The sequence below is a fragment of the Siphateles boraxobius genome, unplaced genomic scaffold, assembly GCF_051911475.1.
Source record: "Siphateles boraxobius isolate OS27281-9 unplaced genomic scaffold, OSU_SipBor_1 7, whole genome shotgun sequence".
In the NCBI taxonomy this organism is placed as follows: domain Eukaryota; kingdom Metazoa; phylum Chordata; class Actinopteri; order Cypriniformes; family Leuciscidae; genus Siphateles; species Siphateles boraxobius.
This window is the reverse complement of record NW_027509197.1, coordinates 12,396,730-12,418,493: the sequence shown is the minus strand read 5'-3', so window position 1 is coordinate 12,418,493 and position 21,764 is coordinate 12,396,730. Positions and strand designations below refer to the sequence as shown.

Genomic DNA, 21,764 nt, shown 5'->3' with positions numbered 1-21,764 from the left:
GCACTATAAAGGTCATCACCAGAGATAAAGGATAGGTTGACTAAATAAACATTGGAGAACATTCACAAATTTTAACCAAAAATACTAGTAGGGTCAATGACAAGAGTGTTCATAGTGAAATAATACAAATCTTAGGAAACTTTAAAGAAAATTAGAATGTTTTCTTGGCAACTAAATGAAGTTACAAAAAGGTACTAAAAAAAACTAAGCATAACAAAATAGCAAACTAATAATAAAAAAAAACAATACTATAAATAGTATAGTAAATATAGTATATAATAAAATAAATAATGCTAAAATAACACTGACCTTGACACATTTTTATGAGGGTCTGCAGGCGGTCCTCTCTATGATGTCACTTCCTGTTTTAGGTTTTTGCATGCTGGTCGCACAACATGACTTTGATTTGGTGGACAATAGTTCTTCAAATACTAATAATCTGTGAAGAAGTTTTCTTAAAATTCATTATTTCCTCTAAGAAATAATAATAATAAAAGATTGTGCAATCTTTACACCAGACTTCCATGAAAAGGTTTTATTTTTCAGAATTTCATTCTTTGGCAAGCCTTCTTTCCTTCATTCAAATTTATCACCCTGACATTTTTTTACTTGATGCCCCCCAAAAATATCAGAATTACCTTCCCATCACAGAAGAGCTGTATTCAAGATATTGTATGTATAAAATTAACGTTATGGTATTTTTAAATAAATTAATAGATTTAGAAAAACAACAGCACACTAATGAGACCAGACGTAACAGCTTTCAAATGGTAAGTTGGATAAAGTGCATGACACATGGTGTCCTGTTAGTGCGAAAATCAGTCTCCTGCTCAACAGATGGTCTAGTTGTATAACGTAAACCATCTAAATCAAGTCAGCACAGGTTGTCAGAAACCACATACAACAGACACACTGAGGTGCAGGGATGCTGGTACTCAGCCAATGTCACTGTTTCTGGCACCATCCCTACATATGGGAACGATCATAGGCTGTATTCCCACTGATCCCACAGCACTGCTATGGCACTGAGATCCTTTAGCATTATTAAAGCAGCCATCTATCTACAAGACGGCCTGAAAAACAAAAGTGTCCGTGTGACTGAGTGCCACGTTGTGTTCGGGGAAAAACAGATTGAAATGTGAAAGAAGAGACTGAAAAAAAAAAGAGCAAGAATCCAGTTGAGGATGTGTGGTGGAAATGTTTAAGACCTCTCCAGCGGGAGCATTTTATCCAAGACTGGAATATGTCCTACTGAACAGGTCTGACAAACAAAGTCATGATTGCCTTTCCATTTACTGCACGGGGCCTGAATGGTTATTTCCACTACATTTTTTTTTTTTCACTCTCAGCAAAAGTTTACATTCGATGCCTCGTTCTTGTGAGCTCTACAATCCAGTCTATGAGATCAGCTGCTCCAAGGTCCAGTAACACGCTAGATAGATAGCTAACTTTAGTGTGTCTTTAGTAACACATGATGCTCTTTCACACAGGCCTATAGATCTTTGTCAAAATCTATCATGTCAATGCAATGTCAATTTGTCATCAATGTAATAACTTGCATTTTAAGACTAAGAAAAAAAGCAATGAATCTGACTTTTAGCCTCCATGGCCTGCTTAAAAAGCCTCCTGAAAGACATCTAGAGGTCTCATTCAGATCTGGCTCTATTCTAGTTCGGAACATCCACTTTTTTCACTGATCCACTGATCCAATCATCCACTGATCCAATCAATTCCTGATGAGTTCTGCCCTACACCTTTTTTTTTTTTTCAAATGAAATATTCAATTTCATTCTAAATTGGATTATTATGGATGCAAAACGAATGCCTAAGAAAGTTACCACTAAAATTCAATCAAATCAACCCTGAATGGTTACTAAAAGTCTTGAAGTGGAAAATGTTTTTTCAGAAAAGATTTGAAAAAGTTGGGACAGAGTGATTTTAAAGACTCTTTTCAAAGGTGCAAGGCTCAAATCTGGACCAAGGACCAAGTGTACAACCTTTTTCACTGGGCTATTCATATTTCATGACCAATGACAAACAAATAGTTGAACTAATGATTCGCTATCTGCTACTGCTAGTCAGAGACAGCTGGTGTTAGCAGACAGGACTTTCTTACTTTAGAGACCATCTATTTGGGTAAACTTTTCAGAAATTGAAAAGTTTTGTTCATAAAATCAATGAAATCACAGCCAGAGTAAAAATAACACTGGAAATCCACTGTAGGAAGACAGATGAGGTACATAAAACTGGCCATTGCTCTGGGCGGCTCTGAAAACACACTCATGCCGTTACGTAACCATTCGCTGTAATTGCTGTGTTCAATTGCTGTGTAATGTACCAGCCCTGTGTAAAAACAGTAGCCAGTCTACATGACCTTTCTGAGCTAAAGACAGAACCTGAAAACTGTCTCGCTCTACACCCATCACATATCACTGGACCGCACTTTTCCATTAAATAGTTCCTGGACAGAAGTACACTGAGGACTCAGTGTTTCTCAAGCAAATTCTGGAAAACACTTCAAAGGGTTGTGTGATTATTCATGGCTACTATAGAGTGTGTGGAGGATGTTTTTAAATACTCCATGACATCAATATTTTGTGGCTTTTACTCCATATGTGCTAGCTTTGAGGTCATCTGTATACTTGTGTACTCCTTAAAGTTGATCAAATTCATGTTTGTCTATTTACAGTTAACCAATACTTTTTATTTCAGGAAAGCAGACCAAAAATATTGATGATTTACATTATAACTGTGAACACAGGCTATAAATCAACCAATCAATCAATCAACCAACCAACCAATCACCTAGGCATTTAATCAGCCTAATATGCCCAGCTCACACCTTTTGTTTCAATTGGAAATATATCAACACAGGAAGAAAAAAAGTTTTTTTTTAATACACACAAGCTCAATATCTGTAAACAAAATTAAGTGCCACATCAACTGAACTCTTTGATCATACATTAATTCAGTATGTTAATCAGGATTCAGTAAAAGAAAAACATATCCTCTTTGAAGATGTGGAGTTTATTTTCCGACGGAATGCACTGGATTAGATGTTTATAAAATTAAAGTCAGAGTCAAATAATATCTCAGCGGCACCACAAAGTCTCCATTGTTTATTGCATCCAGAACCAAGTCTTCCAATCACAAAGCAACATCTAGAGCTCAACACAAAACCTTGTAGTGACCAGACAGATAGTGGAGCTGACAAGGAAGAATGTGAAAAAAATCAATCAATTTGTCACACAATACATGTTAAAATGTTTTTTACGCTAAGTGCAAAACTTGCAGTGCAAAGCAGAAATCTGTGATGTCGCCGCTTTCACAATGAAGGGATAAAGAAACCCATGATGTGTCAATTAATTCGGTCCAGGACTTTGACTCTTAACTAGTTACATGTTTAGATTTGTTGCAGACTTGCACAGATGGCACTATTTGCTCCATAAAAGCAAGAATTTCAGTGCTCCTTTCCTGGAATGAAGAACACTAAATCCTCAGTGCAGTTCCCTTTTCACTGCTCTCATTATTGTGAAACTATCGTCAATGTTTCCCAACTTGATGCCACTGCAGCGTTCCAGAGTCTGTACTAAAATAACCTTGTGAGTTAATAGTAGGAGATGTGTTTTTTCTCAGTCAGATCTGCCATTCTTCTGTTGCCTGTCATTTCCACATCCCAGACCAGGATAAACAAAGAGCCATCCAATACTTTCCCTGGTCAAACGCCTCTGTGAGGCTCATGGGAGACCATGGTCCAACCTCATGAAGTCATAAACACACACATATCATTTAACAGCATCTTCACATGCAAACGAACAGAAACAAAACTTGACATGAGGCTATCATTTGGTTTAAAAGACAATAGATCCATGATATTTTACAGATGATTAATGTCCATTAATTTGCTTTGTTTGGGTGGGAGCATGTTCAAGTGGTTCATTTGCCAAAAAAAAAAAGATGATAACAATGAAAAGAGGACGATCCTTTCAAACAGAAGCTAGGGAGAGATGAAAAGAGGTTGTTTCCCGTGTCTCCACAAGCAGGATGCTGGTCATTAATCAATGGTGTGTGTGTGTGTGTGTGTGTGTGTGTGTGTGTGTGTGTGTGTGTGTGTGTGTGTGTGTGTGTGTGTGTGTGTGTGTTGTGTGTTGTGTGTTGTGTGTTGTGTGTGTGTGTGTGTGTGTGTGTGTGATACTGTTGATTTGTAGATAGTCTCAATAGCCTATTTTTGCCTGTACCGAGAACAATTTTACTTCACCAGAAAATCAATACAGTGATAGCTATATAGAAATTTGTTCATAATGCTTCAACTTATGGCTGCATGATACTGAATAAAAATGTGATATGCGATAACTTGTTAAATGTGATATCCGATATGCGATACGATGTTGCTTTAAGTGTGTAAAATCTATTTAAATTGGATTTTAAAATATTTTAAACTGAAAATGATATAACAAATATATATGTTTCACATTCTTTCTGGGAAAAGAAACCATCACAACAATTTCTGAAAGTGAACAGCGGTGTTTTAGCATTACATAATAAGTAATGTCACAAATCTGAAATATCAACAACTGTTTACTCAACTTGGTAATATATTATATCAACCTGAAAATTTGACATCAAGAACATCCAGGTAAACAAAAACACCTGAAAACAGGGGTGGACGATTACTTATTTTTGTTATTTTAATTTATCTCTGTTATTAAAAATAAGAACAAAGAGGCAAATTACAAACAATAGAACAAATACAATAAAACAAAGATACAAATTAAATACACAGTGGTTTAAGTTTTTCAGGTAGGCCTACGTTAGATCTAACAGTAGCAAACAATACAGAAACTAAAAAATCAAATGTAACTAAAACACTGCATAGTCGACCTAAAACTGACTTTTCACAATGTTTTGAAGTAGCCTATTAAAATCATTCAGATACCGCAAGCCATTGTGATATGCACATTTGTGATATTTAGATATTTCCGATATATCATGCATCCCTACTTCAAATCATGAAAAAGAAGACAGAATGGAAAAAAAGGAAGCATGCATAAATATCAAATTAAATGTAAAATCATGGTATCAAACAAAACAAACGTGAAAGATGACGAATGACCAAACACTACATTTTAACTACACACAAAACATCTTTGTTTATGGTGGTAGGGTTGACAACCAATTATTATTGAGCCATAGATGCAATTTATTCCTGTGATGGCAAAGCTGAATTTTCAGCATCAATACATTATTCAGTGTCACATGATCCTTCAGAAATCATTCTAATATGCTGATTTCCTTCTCAAGTAACATTTCTTCTTCTTATTAATGTTGAAAGCGGTTGTGTAAAAAAAAAATCAACAAAGTTCAAAAGAACAGCATGTGAAATAGAAAGCTTTTGTAACATTATTAATGTGTTTACTGTCACTTTTCATAAATTTAATGCATCCTTGATGAATAAAAAAATGTTAAAGTATTAAAAATACATAAGTATAAAAAAATTCTTCCTGACCCCAATCTTTTGAACGATAGTGTATAATGTTACAAAAGCTTTCTATTTCAGAAAAATGCGGTTATTTTGAACTTTCTATAATTCAAAGAATCCTGAGAGCAAGAAAGAAAATTGTACACAACTGTTTTCAACATTGATAATAATAATAAATGTTTCTTGAGCACCAAATCAGCATATTAAAATGATTTCTGAAGGATCATGTGACATGTTTTGCCAATAAATTGCGTAAATAGTTTATGTGTTAATTTTACTTTGTATATACATTTTGCTGTGTTTCCAAATTGCACATCGTATTCACGATCCTATTAATTTTTAATCATAGTTCCGCCCCTATGATCTCACCTAGGGACCCACAAACCCATGGGCAGAACCTATTCTAATCAATATTCACAGCAACAACAACCCTTATAACAGAAATATTAATCCCACCTTATTGAAATAAACAAAAAATCCAGCAAAACAAATGGTGTAGATACAAAATATGGGAATCCACTGGACTGGGGATAGTTTGCGGTGACTGGCTGTAGGACAGCTGCTTGCCCATGACCAAATTAAACACTGGAACCAAAGCTAGGCTAAGTTTTCCAACCATTTGTCTCGTCAATCACGTGGTCAGTTCACATTAGTAAGAGAGCTCAGGGTTAAGAGGAGGAGGGAAAAGAAAAAAGGTCCTAACATCCTGCAACAGAGTGACAAAGCATCACTAATGTCATCATTCACGCACAACTGAGTGCTGTAAACGGGAGACTCCCTACGTGGGCTTGGCAACACTCACAATGGGACAGTCTTCACACACAGTTCTGCCAATTAGAAGCAGGAGGGAAAAGAGCAGAGGATCCTAAACAAACACCAAATGAACAAATTAGTTTGCAGATTAGATCAGCAATCGCAATATAGAGGTTAGATGCACAGGCAAGCTCAAACTGATCACTACTCGCTAAAATCATAGCCAAAAGCGCCATGCAAGATCTTTAGAAAGGATGCAATTTGAAATAATAAATGGAACTCTTTATGAGAGCATTATGCAAGACATGCAGCATCATAGCCCTACGTTCATGTCTAGAAGCCCCTTTATACATCTCAAGACCCAGAAGTGTGTGGCGTCTGCCAACGACACATACGGGCGATTCCCCAGACGTCACAACCAGCACAGATGCTCCAGTTTTCCAATCCCAGCTGCACAGTAACAGTGTCACACCTGAAAATGCACACGAAATACAAACAAGTGCTTCAAACCTTACCAAACCGAAACACAGGAAGTCACTCTTTTGGTTCACTAGCTATAAAGTCACAAATTGTCCAACACAAAGTGAAGCAGGAGCCATACCAAACCCATAGCTAAGCCTCTCTAATGTCAAGGCCATATATTTAACCTCTGGGTTCTGGCTAAGGCATAAACTCTAGCTGAGATAAAAGGGGGCAACACTGTCTGCCTCGGGGCACTTAGAGATACGAGGGGCTCTAATTCACTGAGGGTACAGAGACAGATCAGAGGCTGATACTACCATTAAATTTAATGAGTAAGAAGAAAGAGGAGTTTCCGCAGTGGACAGTGAATAAAATTATAGATGACAATTCTGGTGCAGGACAGTCCAGCTGAGACTCCATTTACACACAGCAGGGGGGTTCGTGTTCATCCACAGAGACATAATGTGCCACACTATGAATCAATACTGTTGCCCATTCTCTTTTCAAGTAAACCCACAGGCATTGAACATGGGCCAAGCTGGCAGAAGTGCCCATGTACACATTACAATGACCTGCAGTTCATCGACAGCAACGCTGAGCCTAATTTTAAGTTCATGCAAAAATGGCCCAGAGCTGGTCAGAACTGTTTTCAAATGTAGATCACTTGCCATGGTACGCTGGACACATTTAATACGGTTAAAGGATGTAGAGGGCTTTCATTTGTAGCAAGAAAGCAACCGGAACAGTGTAAATGTATACATTTATTGGACAAAATAATATAATATAATATAATACAATATAAACAATGCACAGGAAGGTGAGAGACATTGAGTTGAAAGATAAAAGCACACCGCAATCCTCCATTACGTGCTTTCCTGTGGGTGTAGTGACATCATTCCATCACATCCTGTACCCACTTGCTCTTTTCTTATCTCCAAGAATCCAGTACAATCAGAGCAGTCAGTTTGTATGGTGCTGAAAGGTCAAGGTGGAACAGAATTCAGTAGAATAAGTCTGCTAAGGTTAACAGCACTTCAGGATCTACATTTGAAAGAGCGCCTGAGTCAGCCAAAGGCCATTCTTCCACATAAAAACAAAGATCCTGGTCTGTACACGTTATGAATAGATCAAAAATATCACACCCTCTCCAGAGAGCTGCATAATAGGTAGACACACCGAGACTGGCCCTTGAAAATGAGACATTTGGATAGACTGACCACAATTTAGCCTAGAGATCCTGGAGATCCTCCATTGTTTCAGCCCTTAGTGCCCCATAAATGGCACATGGCACATTCAAAAATGGGTTTGTGAAAAGAGGTAATTCAATCAAATTCAGGAAGTCAAACTAAATAGCTTTTTATCTATTTTATATGGTAATTCTATGGGGTAAAAAAGTTCCAGATTTAGCCTAAATGAAGCTGTCACTCAGTAGAGAGAAGCTAGTATGGGAACCTGTCTTGGTTTATTACAGTTAAATTTATAAACATACATAAATTATAAGAAAAATATTTTTGGTCTTTGGTATTCTTGGTATTTTTTCTGCTTACATTAACTTTGCAACAAGGTTCAATTTGGATAAAATATATTTTCTACAATGAACTGATTGTCAATTCAACAAATTATGTAAAAAACATGACAATGTTTATTTGAACTGTTAAATCAACAAAGAAAGAGCAAGACTTCTTAAGATGAGAAAGGTTAAAAAAAATCACAATCTTAAGAGGTTCCAGAAAGATTTATGTTAATTGTGAATTTGTGTATTGATTTGTGACGTGCATTTGATCTAAGATATCTAAGGTCCTTTTCCAAAGTTTTCATGCATTTGTTGCATAAAAAAAGTCAGGTAACACTTTACAACAAGGTTTCATTTGTTAACATTAGTTAATGCATTACCTATACAATTATATACAACTATACATTTGTACAGCATTTATTTGTTAATATTACTTAAAATATATATCTTTTCATGTTAGTTCACAGAGCATTAACTCATGTTAACCAATACAATTTTTTATACTTAAAATGTATTAGTAAATGTTGAGATAAATGTTGTAAAATTTTGTTCTTTTTTAGTTCATGTTGACTAATGTAGTTAACTAATGTTAATAAATGAAACCCTGTAAAGTTTTAACAAAATGTAGTTCCAGAAAGAGCGATCCACGCGACGTGTCGGCGTTACGTAACAGCTGAACTCAAGGGCTGCTCTAACAGACGCCAGAAACAGCACACAGTAGGACAGTACGGCAGCCCGGGAGCAACACATACTTTCAGATTCTATTTCCATCTAAACCTAAACAATTAGAAATGTAACACCTTTGCACAAGCTGTGTGGGAAGCTGCTTCTTCGGCATCTGAGGAACTAAAAACATCTCAGCTTTTCTTCAAGGCTACTGACATTGATTTCGTACTCCTCTGACAGCCTTTACCAGTGAGTCATATCATTCCCCCCCCAAAAAAAATAAAAATAATTATAATAATATTAAAATATCTTTCTACATTATGGAAAAGTGCAGTTTAAGTCTGATCATTTAACATAATTTTCACTAGGCACGATACATCTTGTTCCTCAGACAACTGGTCCAGACACCTAACACAACTCCAACACTCTTTCCCTCCACCTCACTGATGGGGAAAACGACACTTTGTGTAATTATTGAAACATGAGACTGTAAAGTCTTTGCTAGTGCAGTGGTGGGGCCCCGGGGGCCCGAGGTCCTCTCCCACTGTCCTCTCTCATTAGCCCTGAGCTAAAGCAGGCGCTCTGAGGAGATGACCACACTTCAGCGACTCCCTCTGAGATCAGACATGAAGAGGGTGGATGGAGAAAAGAAGCACTGAGGTTTGCTCAAGGCGGGGTTCGAGGGGTTAATGATAGCGTGTGGAATGTACGGCAGGCGGCAGGTCTCAGACCTGATAACAGGGCGGACGACACACAGGGATGTAATTCAGGAACATCAGAGTCCCAGAGGAGAGACTGTGTCTACTGTCTCCATATATCCCCACATGCTTTCACTTTTCAAATGGAATTAGCAATGCAGACAGACTCTGTGGTGAGCACACTGGAGGATCCGAGGCTTAAAGCAGCGATATTTGAGATTTCGCTAACTTCTGGGAGGTTTTAAGGGTTGAGTCTGTCCACGGACGTTATGTTCCTTTAAAAACACGCATTGCATGTCTATGGAAATATTCAGAGTGTTATTGAAAAGTACAAGGAATGTTTAAAGAAAAAGTCAGTCACACACGGGGGATGAGAAAGATCACAACTTTGTCAAGTTCGTTGTTACAACCCAATTTCCAGAAAAGTTGGGATATTTCGTAAAATGCAATAAAAAAAAAGAATCTGTGATTTGGATTGGCTATTTTGGAGCGTGTTTCAGCCATCAAAATTTGCTTTTATGTACAAAACACAGAGTAAGTTGGTCAGTGAATATATTGGAAATCTTTTCTTTGTACTTTTGTCAGTTAAATAAAGGTTCAAGAGAATTAACCAACCACAGATTCTTGATTTTATTGCATTTCACAACATGTCAAAACTTTTCTCGGAATGGAATATAATATTCTACTTCTGATTCAAAAAGAAAATGTAAGTTAAAGATCAAGTGTGACAGTTTAAAATGCTTTGAATTTAGGCAGCATAAAAAAGGATGAAACATGGAAAAAAGAATGAAAAATGGATATTCATTTGAGACATGGAGCCAAAAACAATGTTAATGTAGGTAGGTAGGTAGGTAGGTCGATAGATCGATAGATAGATAGATTTTTATTTTTAAAAATAAAAATCTGCCTGACTCTATGGGAATTTAACATAGGGGTGTCGTGACTTATGCACCCTGTATTTACATTTATTCATTTAGCTGACGCTTTTATCCAAAGCGACCTACAATTGCTATGTCAGAGGTCGCAGGCCTCTGGAACAACTAGGGGTTAAGTGTCTTGCTCAGGGACACATTGGCGTCTCACAGTGGATTCGAACCCGGGTCTCTCACAGCAAAGGTGTGTCTTATCCATTGCGCCATCACCACCCCTTATTTTAGGGGTATAGTTTATATAGAGGTATAGTTTATATATACAGTTGTAATCGAAATTTCTCAACCCCCATTGCAAATCAGGATTATTGGCAAAATAGGGAAACTACTTGAAAGATTTGTGGTGTTAAAGTATTTCATTTTCATTTATTAGTACTTAATTTATAGTACTTCATTTATTTTTCAGTTAATTGTTTGATTTGTTCATAGCAAACAGCTGAAAGTCTGTAAATGTTTCCAATAAACCTGATTTGCAGTGGGGGTTGAATAATATATATACACAGTACAAGATTGGAAATAAATCTCTCACATATGTTGATAACCACATAATAATCGTGCATCCTTACATACAGCAGTCCATCACTTGAGATAGATTATAACAGCTAAACATAATACACATTTATAAAATATTTTGGCAAACAAACAAAATCATTCGATCAGTCAGCTGCTTTTATTGCCATAAGCTTACCTTTGGTTCTATGGTAGTGCCAAGCTGATTTCTGAAGAGAAAAGGTCCTCGATCAATCTGTGAAACAGAGAAGACTAATTAATTTGTATTCTTAATTAATTATAAAGTTGCCCTGGCCCATTATTCACTTACATCAAATAACTAAAAACCAGTCCACTTTAACCATCAGATGTGCAGGTTAAGAATACATTATGCAGTGCAGTACCTGGAGTGACAATGCAGCCCTGGCAACATTGAAAAGTCAAAGGGATGCATAAATGCAGCCAAGCAATCTGATATGACCACAAAGAACTGGCAAAAAGGTTGTTTATTGCAATATGGCGCTTGTGGTCGTGAAAGAACCTGAGCTGTTCAGAATGCTTCAATATTACAAACCCAAGATTCAATTAATGCATAATGCACATATAATGCAAGCGGAGTAGTTGTAGTACCATAGGATAAAAGCTCTTACAGAATAAAATTTCAAGCAAATTGAAATCAACTGATTGATCCCGTTAAAGTCTACACATAAGTCTATGGGATCACACGATGATGCTGACATGGGGATGGTTTCTAATTTAAAGCAGAAAAACACATAACATGTCATTAACTCTTTTCATCATCAGGATTTAAGTTAAAAATGATGTATTTTGCTGTATGCATAAGGGAAAGATTATATTTAAGATGACAAAATAGTTATGGTTTTAAATGTAATGGTTTTAATAGAAAAAATGTTTACTGTAGTCTCCCAAATAAAGGGATAGTTCACCCAAAAATGAAAATTCTCTCATTGTTTAATCCCCCTCATGCTATCCATGATATATATGACTTTTAGCAAGATTTTTAGGAAAATAATCACTCTGGAGTCCATATGTCATGAATGGGTGCCGCTCTGTTGATGCTGTGCCTGTGACGTTAATCCATACGACCCAGTGGATGAACCAATGTCTTCTGAAGCAAATTGATAAATGTGAAAAATACTAATATAAATCAATGCTTGCGGTCTTACCGTCATGCGAGCAATCGTGAGAGGGACGTTGTGTCCCTTGACGTAATTGTATAGTGACGCTTCAGAAGACATTGATTCATCCATTGGGGTCATATGGATTACAGTCACTATTGCTGTGTGTGGTTTTTCAAGAGTCAACAGAGCGGCACCCATTCAATGGCATTATAGGGACTCACAAAGAGTGATTATTTTCCTAAAAATATGTTTATCTGAAAGAAAGTAATGTGTGAGTAAACAATAAGATCATTTTTATTTTGGGCGATCTCTCCCTTTAACATTGCGCAATAAAACAAACTATATGTATAATAAGAATAGCAGCACTCAACAATTCCAATCTATTACACCCCATGTGTTCAAAAGGTAACAACAATTTGTGCCAAATAAATGTCGAAATGAATAAATGAATACGATTTATTGTTGCAGACTAATGCTAATTTTGTGAAAAAAGCATAAAAAAATCTATGTGGCATCTCATTATTTGACACTTTAAATATAGAGGAACATGTGAGTTATAAAGGAAGTATAGCATGTCACACTGCTGTCATTGCTTGGCATTTCATGTCAACAACCCAATTATTGTAAGTAGGGCTGAGGAGCTAAGGCACAGACTGTATACAACACCTCAGCTATGTTTTAAAAAATCCTGTATATTCCCTATAAGGTATACCAATGGCTAAATATTATTAAAAAATAATAACATATTAAATGGTGCAAGAGACCATAATGACCCTAAAAGGTCATTGTTACCATTAGGTTAAGCTTAAGTGCCTCACATTCTCCAGAAATGAAGTTGAGTCAAATCAACACCACTCCACTATAAATAAACAGTCAACTGTAGTGGTGTGTGTGGGTCAGTGGGTTAGGCTATTTATACATATGCTTTGATAGACTCTCACACAACCTTCTTCATCTACTACACAGCTGTTGACTAGACAACTGTTCTGGTTGAACTAAAAAAAAGACTAGCTGCCTCTGTTAACTTCCCAGAGTATTTATGCATTCATCTTCCAAAAAAAAACCCTAAACATAATGAAATATTCCACCAAATCTTAAATTAAGCCAATCTAAACCACTCACCAATTCACAAACACACTTTCTGCGCACCCAGTGAAGAAAATCACAACCATTTGCAATTCAAATTCAAGGATCCGCTCTCAGCGGCAGGAAGCCACATAAAGCCACATAAAGCCTAATGTTATGAGCTTGTTACATCTCGTTCATACTGATGGCAAGAGAAACAAAAGAGCGATTATTATCACTGTGACCTCCTCCACCAGTGGCCCGCATCCTTCTGTCCATGCAGATGAAAACTGATACACTTCCCTTTTCTAATGATTAACAGCTGAGCAAGAGAGAGAAATGATGATGCCAGGAGGACAAGAGCTGCAGAGCACTATTGCAGTACAGTTGCAGGTTGCTGGTCTGACTGGCACAGGGATGAAGGGTTGTGCCACAGGACATCAGAGAGGAGCAACAGAGCTGTCGTACAGCATCAACACAAGCAGTGAATACACACTGACCTAATACTGCCTCACCATTTACACACGACAGCACTAGTGAAAGGATGTCGTGCCATAGGCTGGTTTCATTCTGAAAAAGAGAAAGACAAGCGATATATCGGCCACAATATATCGGCCTATACCGATATGTTCATTTTTGATTGTTATCGATATCGGCCTGATAAGAAATTTGGGAGATATATTAAAGCCGATTAATAATGGATTATTTTCTTTCAGCTAAGACGCTTCTGATGAGCACTGTTCAACATGATGGTTTTGAATTGCTTGAAATATGATTGTAATCACATCAAAAAAGAAAAATACAGTGTGCAGCGCAAGTCTGTCTAATAGGCTACATAAAATTATAATGAGAACATTATAATAGTGTGCTTGGGACATGGCTTTTAATGGTGAGACTTTTGTAATAAAGCTCTCAAAAATTACATAAAAATTTGGATTTAGATTTATCGGCCAATATATCGGTTATCGGCTTTCAAATATAAAGAATTATCGGTTGTCGATATCGACCAAAATGTTCATATCGGTCTATCCCTAAAACTCATGCTTTTGATATAAAATATAAATAAATATAAAAATATAAAATAAATAGCTGTTTTTTCCAGTGAGTAGAAGTGTAATGCTATCCCATCTTTAATGTAGAGCAGCAAGATTCTGGATAAATTGAGAATCATGATTTTGTTTTATTAAACAGAGATCACGATTATCCCACGATTCTTAACACACAACTAAACAAAATAACATGTGATTTACTAAAGGTTCTGACAAATGTTAATTTCTGCATTCTATTTAAAATGTTTAATGAATCTGAATGAATTACTTAAAATCGGCTTGAATGAATGGTGGTGGCGACAAGTGTATCGCTATTTGACAAATCGCTATTTGAAGCGCTGTACATCAAAAGTTGATTTGCTATTTTGATCGTTACCATTGACATCAGCGTTTAGCCTATATCTGAACTATAAAACTTTTATCCAAGTTCTTCAGCGACGAATATTTGTAACACAGAAATAACAATACTGTGTGGTTGAAAAGACTGTTTGTGAAGCTGTTTCATACTACATGACAACTGCTCTCTCTGGATCAGTGACAGCGCCAATGCAGATCTGAACGTTTGCTGTGATCGTATCGTACGAATGATTGTTATTTAGGAATGAGATCGCATGTGTGTTTAAATCGAGATTGCACTCTTTTAACAATTAATCGTGCAGCTCTATTTTATTGTAAAATACATATTGCGCATAATGCTATAAAAAGTATCAAATAAATGAAAGTAGTGATGTTACTCCATTTACAAACCATAATTTTGATATACACAGTTTAAACAGAAGTCACTTTCAAACCAAGAAGCTTTCTGTTGGTCAACACTGCAAATTCGCATGGCCAACAAATTGGTGTGTGGAAATCTTTCCCTCTCATCTGAAATTCCAAATTGTGCAGGTTCCAATTGAAATTACTCGATTTTAACCATGAAAACCATCTTCAACTATCTAGCATAAGTATTGCTGCTCCCATGATACGACCTGTCCATGTAAAATAACACTGCTTTTATTAGGCTACTGCTATGACCGAGTCTTCACCTCATGCAAGTGTATATCATTTAAAAAAAAAATTTAAATAAAAGGTAGTATTCGTTTAATACCCAACACACCTCATGGCAATACGTAAGTCTTTTAGGTTTTGGCAAATTCTTATGAATTCGTACAAAAATGTAAAATTTTCTCATGAAATCCACGTTGCTGATTATTAATGAGTAAAAAACACGACAGCAACAGACCGATGTTTAATAAACAGTCACAGCAGCTTATGCCAGGTCATGCTGTCCAGTTTTCTTCCACAGATGAAGCAGGCAGCTGTGTGTATTTGTTGTATTAATGCTTTTGTGTATCTGCATACACGTCTCTGGCCCTACAGCTCTCATTTCAAAGTCAGGGCTGTGAAGAAGAAGCCCTGCTCCCCCCTCCGGACAGACACGGATTAAAAGAGGAACGGAGGGAGCTACTGACAGCCTCTGACTGCAGCGCCAGGGGCTTTAGTGTGTCACCTGCCTCTTCAACCTCCAGGCCTACGTCTGGAATTGAAATAATTAGCCTGGCAGAGCCTGTGAGCTGCTGGTGGTGTGGAGGGATGCAGCGGAGACCGAGAGTCATTATTAGGTCAATAGGACTCGTAGAAGGAATGGACCAGAGGCCATACTATGGCTTTGATGGGTGTTTAAACGATGAAAGCCACATGCACGCTCTCCCTCTCTCTCTCTCTGAAGCCTCTGAGAAGAATTACCATCACCCATTCAAGAAAACACTCTTAAGCATCATAGCTAGGGGTGGTAATTAGAACTCAAGCAGTTCACAAGAGAGAAAATAGAGCACTGTAAGTAGTAGGCAATCCACTGCTTTTCCATGTACAATCTATGGCATTTCAGCAAGCAATGTTTAAAAACAGAGGATTGTACGCAATCCCAAAAACCATTTCCATGAGACAAAATGTAAACTGTATTTTAAGTGCTTCAAGCGATCCCACCTTTAGGGAGTTCTGTTATAAAGTTCTTGTTTTTTAAATCTAAGCAGATTCTTAGATAGGTCACTCTATGACAAAACAGAGGGCAGAATAACTCATTAGCGCTATTTGCTAAGGCAATTACTCATACTTATTTTTGGAAACCCCAAACTCTAGGCTACTTATAAACACAAAATGTCTGACCTAGTTTGCGTTCAGTACTATTTTTTATCACTGAAAAAAAAGAATACTTTAATTCAGCAAAGATGGCTTCCACAAAAATATTAAGCAGAACAACTGTTTTCAGAATCGATAATATTAAGAAATGTTTCTTGAGCAGCAAATCAGCATATATGAATGATTTCTGAAGGATGATGTGACACTGAAGAATTGAGCAATGACGCTGAAAATTCAACTTTGCCATCACAGGAATAAATTACATTTTAAAATATATTCAAAAAGAAAAGAGTATTTTGAAATTATAATAATATTTCACAATATTGCTGTTTTTACTGTATTTTTCATCAAATAAATGCAGCCTTGGTGACTGGTGAGCATAACAGAATTCTTTCAAAAACATCTTATCGACCCAAACTTTTGAACAGTAGTGTATATACTTTTTCTTAAATGGTCAGACTTATTGTTTTATTCTGGCGGCCGATCGGTAAAATCAGTTTAAATGAATGCAAGTATCTTACATTAGCCACTGACTGAACACATTATGTGAACATGTGACTCTTATAAAGGGTGTGAAAAGGCTCTAGTCTCATATGAAAGACAAAGTAAAAAGGAAAGAACATGGTACATCTAGACTCTGCAATTTCTCTGGCCAGTGACATAGATGAACATACACGCAAAAATATGACTCAACCACCACCCACTACGACCTCCAAACAAGTCTCACACAAAAGCCTCTCTGTGTGCTTGTCTTTTATGGGAGAGTTATGCTTTGAGTGGCCCAACTCCCATGACCACATTTCAGACTTTCCTACCCAGAGTGTCCTAAACTGGGCCACATGGACAGAAAGACAGTCACACCTTCCCTGAGAGTTAGCAAAACTGGGGCGTGCTTTGCGTTAGTGTGGCCAATGATGAAAATAGCAGCAGTAAATAAGGATACACAAGAGACAATAGCTTATACATTAGATCATAGAAGGACAACACAACAACAAGAATGACCAGTGTAAAAATGGAGCTGGTAGAGAAACGACACAAAGCAGGAACAATACTGGTTGCAGCCATTTCCTCCAATACTAAAATAGAACCGTATCCGGAGGTTCGAAGTGATGCTATAGACTAGAAGAAAGTAGTCAGCATGTACAAACGGGAAGATTTTCTAATGTGCATCAGCAGAATGTTTTGGTATCAAAGTAAAAAGATTTCAACATAAATGTCATAAATGTAAAGACTCATAACCAACAGCGATTACTTCCTATTTTTCCCTCTGGGTGGGAGAGAAAGCATGAGAAGATACCTCATCCATATCGATCCTTCTGCAGGCCGTTGGCCTTTCCTGGAAATGCACAGTGATCTCAGTGCACTGGGATCTGCCGGTAGACATGGGATGGCGGTGTGTGTGAGGCATTATTCCAAAGCATCTCTCAGATTTAGTCAGCTACATAGTAGGTAACTTACAAACATGTCCACATTTAAACTATGCACCAAGAGATCTGCAGATAATGTAGCTGCATTTGTCATTGACATTAAGAACGTCCATTACGGCCCCGCGGTCAGCCGTCGGGCAAAGTCGGGACATTTTTGAACGTCAGGTTGGCTTGGGTTTTTCGGTGTGTTCCATACCGTTGGCTCCAGTCGGACACCGTCTGGGTTTTTTGGGCCGATTCAGCATGTTGAATAATTGGCGTCGGGCCATCGGTGAGAGAGAGAACTCTGATTGGCTGTTCAGCTTAGCGAACGAGCCAGTGAACGAGAATAAAAGCAAAAGTGAGCAAAGCGAGCAAAGAGGTCAAGCGGTACAGACATCATCTTACCTGAGCATTTGAATGCATGAATATTTTCATAATAACATGAGCCGACTGGAATAAAGAAAGTGATCAGCATGATTTTCAAAATGTTAAGCAAGCGTTGCTTTGTTTACGATTTGTAGGTATATCTGCAGTCCTAGCTCCATTTTGAATGACAAAAACAGACTATTGATACCTGCTGAAATAGAGAGGTATTTACTTGCTCGCATGCGCAGAACGCATGTGCTAGTTGACCGTCGCCTTTAGTCCTTTTGGTGTGTTCAAGCACAGCTTTTGGCCGAGACGCAGTCGACGAGACGCGACAACAGTCAGCTTTCATTGCCATTAGTTCTTTGACGTTGGCTTGGTGTGTCCCGGGCTTTAGAGTTTTTTTTTTATAAAAAAAAATAAATAATCAATTGTGCATGCATGCTCATTCTCATGTTTTTATATTTAGATTACCTTTAGCATCATCAAACCAGTGTTGCTTTTGTAAATTAAAACTATTAAAAAAATTAAAAGTGTATTTTATGATTTTTGAGCAAATAGTCATTTCAGGCGATGTCAGCCAATTCAACAACAAATGCGTCTAAAGTTGGTGTCGTCGTCGTAGGATGTCTGTGTATATAATTCAAACCTTGTTTGTATAGTGTGTAACCACACGTTTATAAATATATTTTTTAAAGATATTGTATTAAAAACTGTGCATGGTTCCTGTAAAGAGCAGACATCAAAATTTCTATGTTTATACAAAGGCCAGCACATCGACACGAAGCTGTAGAACGAGGGATATTGGCGTGCAGACAGAAACATCACATAAATGTAATTTCGTTTGTACGTAGCAAACGTTATCACAGTATTTGTTTTTGTAGTTTAAAAATATTGCGCCAACGTTATCACAGTTTGTGTGTGTCTGTGTGTGTGTGTTGCACATCCATAATTGCAAAGGGGGCGCGATTACAACTCTATAAGTACATACATGTATCAAATAACCATTCTGAGACGTCCTGGTCCATTCTCATTTGTGTTTCTTCTGCCGGAGTCTCTTCATCATCTGGGTCTGATTCCGGTTCAAACATGTACGGCTGAATTCCATACAAAACAGCGGGTCTCTCACTCTCAGCCATTCTGCTTCTACCCAGGGTATCTGGACACTTTTTAAAGTCAAATTTAAGGCTTTTTAAGACCTCTTTAAGACCTGAAGAAATCAAAATTAATACCTTACATTAGGTAAGACACAAAAATATGTCTCAATATTTTCAACGTTTTGTTGATAATTAGATGATATTTATATTGTGTTTGTGTACTGGTACCATGGCTGGTTTAGGCCTGTTGTTGACAGCTGACTCACAAAAATATATATATTTTTCATATTCTATGCAGTGGTCAGTTCACAGCAGTGAAAGAAATTAACATTTTGTATTAAAGTACAATATTTGCAACCTTAAATTGAGTTCCAGGGGCATTTTCACCCATATATGGACTTTTTTTTTTACTTAGAGGTATCCATCACCTTTTATGTCAAATTCTAACATTCAAATTAAATTATATTACAATAATAACACAATACCACTGTTGCCAGTTAAATTAAATCATTAAATCAAAATCCAGTGCAGAGAAGACACAGAAGCAGCATCAGAACTGGCATTAATATATTTACACTCCATTTACAATTGCATAAATAAAGCTATGAGATATTCAATTCTTTCAATTCTTCAATTCTTAATTCAATATTTAAATATGAACTGATTTCTAATTGTAACATTTTAATTACAGGATACTTTAAATGTGAAACTAAACCCGCCAGTAGGCGGCGGCAAGTCTCAGGGAGTCATTCATTCAACGGATTTGTTTAAACGGCTGATTCATTCAGGAAGTGCAAGTGATTGTTCATTGAAGCGTTAAAATTATTCATTCAAAACGCGGATTTCAGTCAAGAAATCATCACTGTCTTTTGCATTAAGACTTTGCTACAGTTTCATTTTGAAATTCTCGTCAGCGAAATAAAGGGAAAATAAACAATATTGACAATATTGTTTATAAAATGTAACTCACAATGTTAATTTAAGTTAACTGTTATATAAAATAAATATCATATTTGCTATTGTGCACGGGAAAACAGCCCTCTTGCTGATGTAACAATGATGTATGCTGATGTTGTATGATAACAACATATGATAAAATACAAAAACTTTATACGTCTATTAGGGAAAATATCTATAACATGCACTGACACATCACGCAGTGAAAGCAAGCAGAGACAATGCGATGTCAGCTCGCAGTGCACCCTCGTACATAGTTAACGTTACAATAAAACAATGACTACAATATCATAATAGACAATACAAATCGCACACCACTACACACATAATGAACTTATAATTGAACTGAAAATAACCAGCTTTCTTCTCCTTCTCTCCTGCTGTTTCGCGTAATGCTGCCATAAATGTGACGCTAAATGTCACGTGAACAAGCAAATCCACAAAGAACGAATAATAAATAAAAAAGTACGCTAATTAGATAGTTTTAATTTGGAAAACATTTAGATATGTCTAAGTCAAATTGCCATCGAAAATTTAAGACCTTTCAAAAGTAAAAATAAGACTTTTTAAGACTTTTTATGGCCTTAAATTTGTAAAATCTAATTTAAGACTTTTTACGACTTTTTAAGGACCCGCGGACACCCTGCTACCGACTGTTTATTGCCATAGGTATGCAAGTTACACCCTCATCCAAAGGCTGGGCGGGGATATGCAGTTCATTTACATTTAAGGTGGTACACACCAAAACTATGGAAGCTTATGTGTAGCAATATTCAATTTGAAATGTAATATGCAAAATGATGATGTAATATGTAAAATGACAATGCAATATGTAAAATGGCAATGCATTTCTCTATTTAAATTTACATTTTCCATTACATTTGTGCAATGTTTGGTGCAAAATGAAAATGATAATTCAATTATATAATTTACATTTGCCATTTCATACATATGTTTAAAATATGTAAATTGAATACATATTTTAACGCTTTATAAGTTGCAAAATTAAAATTAAAATGTATTCAAGAAATTATTAGATCTGTTTAAAATGTTCAAGCAAAAACTGTAGCAAAATGATAATTTAAATGTTATTTTTCTTAATTGCATTTACACTCACAGTTAAGACACTTGCGATTGCATTTTCATTAAATGTCCCGCAATGAATGTAGCAAAATTCAATGTGCAATTTGAAAATGCATTCCGAGCCGATCACGCCCCTGCCCCGCCCCCTCCCTCCCTCCCGCTCTTGTCAATCACTGCATCAGGGCGGGGCTCGGCAACATTTTGAGGTGTTGGAAGGAAACATGGCGGCGGCAGGGCTGATACGAGCGTACATTTACTGGCAGATGAAGGGGATCGTGAACAGAGAAATTGTAGTGTTTCCGAAGATTATTACGCGGCGTCTGCAGGTGATAGAACCAGTGCGTTGTTGGACCGCCTGGGAGAATGTTCTGCCTCATCACCCGTTTGATGTCAACATTATGCTGCGCTGTTGTTGTGTGATGCAGGACTCTGTTAATGATTGTTTCGTTTTGAATTAAATATCCTCATTGTCTGATACATATGCTT

The 21,764-nt window shown here is 36.9% G+C and overlaps 1 protein-coding gene across 4 annotated transcripts in view; it reads right to left on the bottom strand.

Annotated features, from left to right (window-relative positions):
• raph1a (Ras association (RalGDS/AF-6) and pleckstrin homology domains 1a) overlaps positions 1-21,764 on the bottom strand; it is a 77,559-nt gene that overhangs the window by 39,583 nt on the left and 16,212 nt on the right. For all 4 annotated transcript variants that reach the window (XM_077216189.1, XM_077216192.1, XM_077216191.1 and 1 more), the window contains exon 2: positions 11,189-11,245. The gene's annotated coding sequence lies outside the window, so the exon portion shown is untranslated. The remainder of the gene's footprint in view (positions 1-11,188; positions 11,246-21,764) is intronic.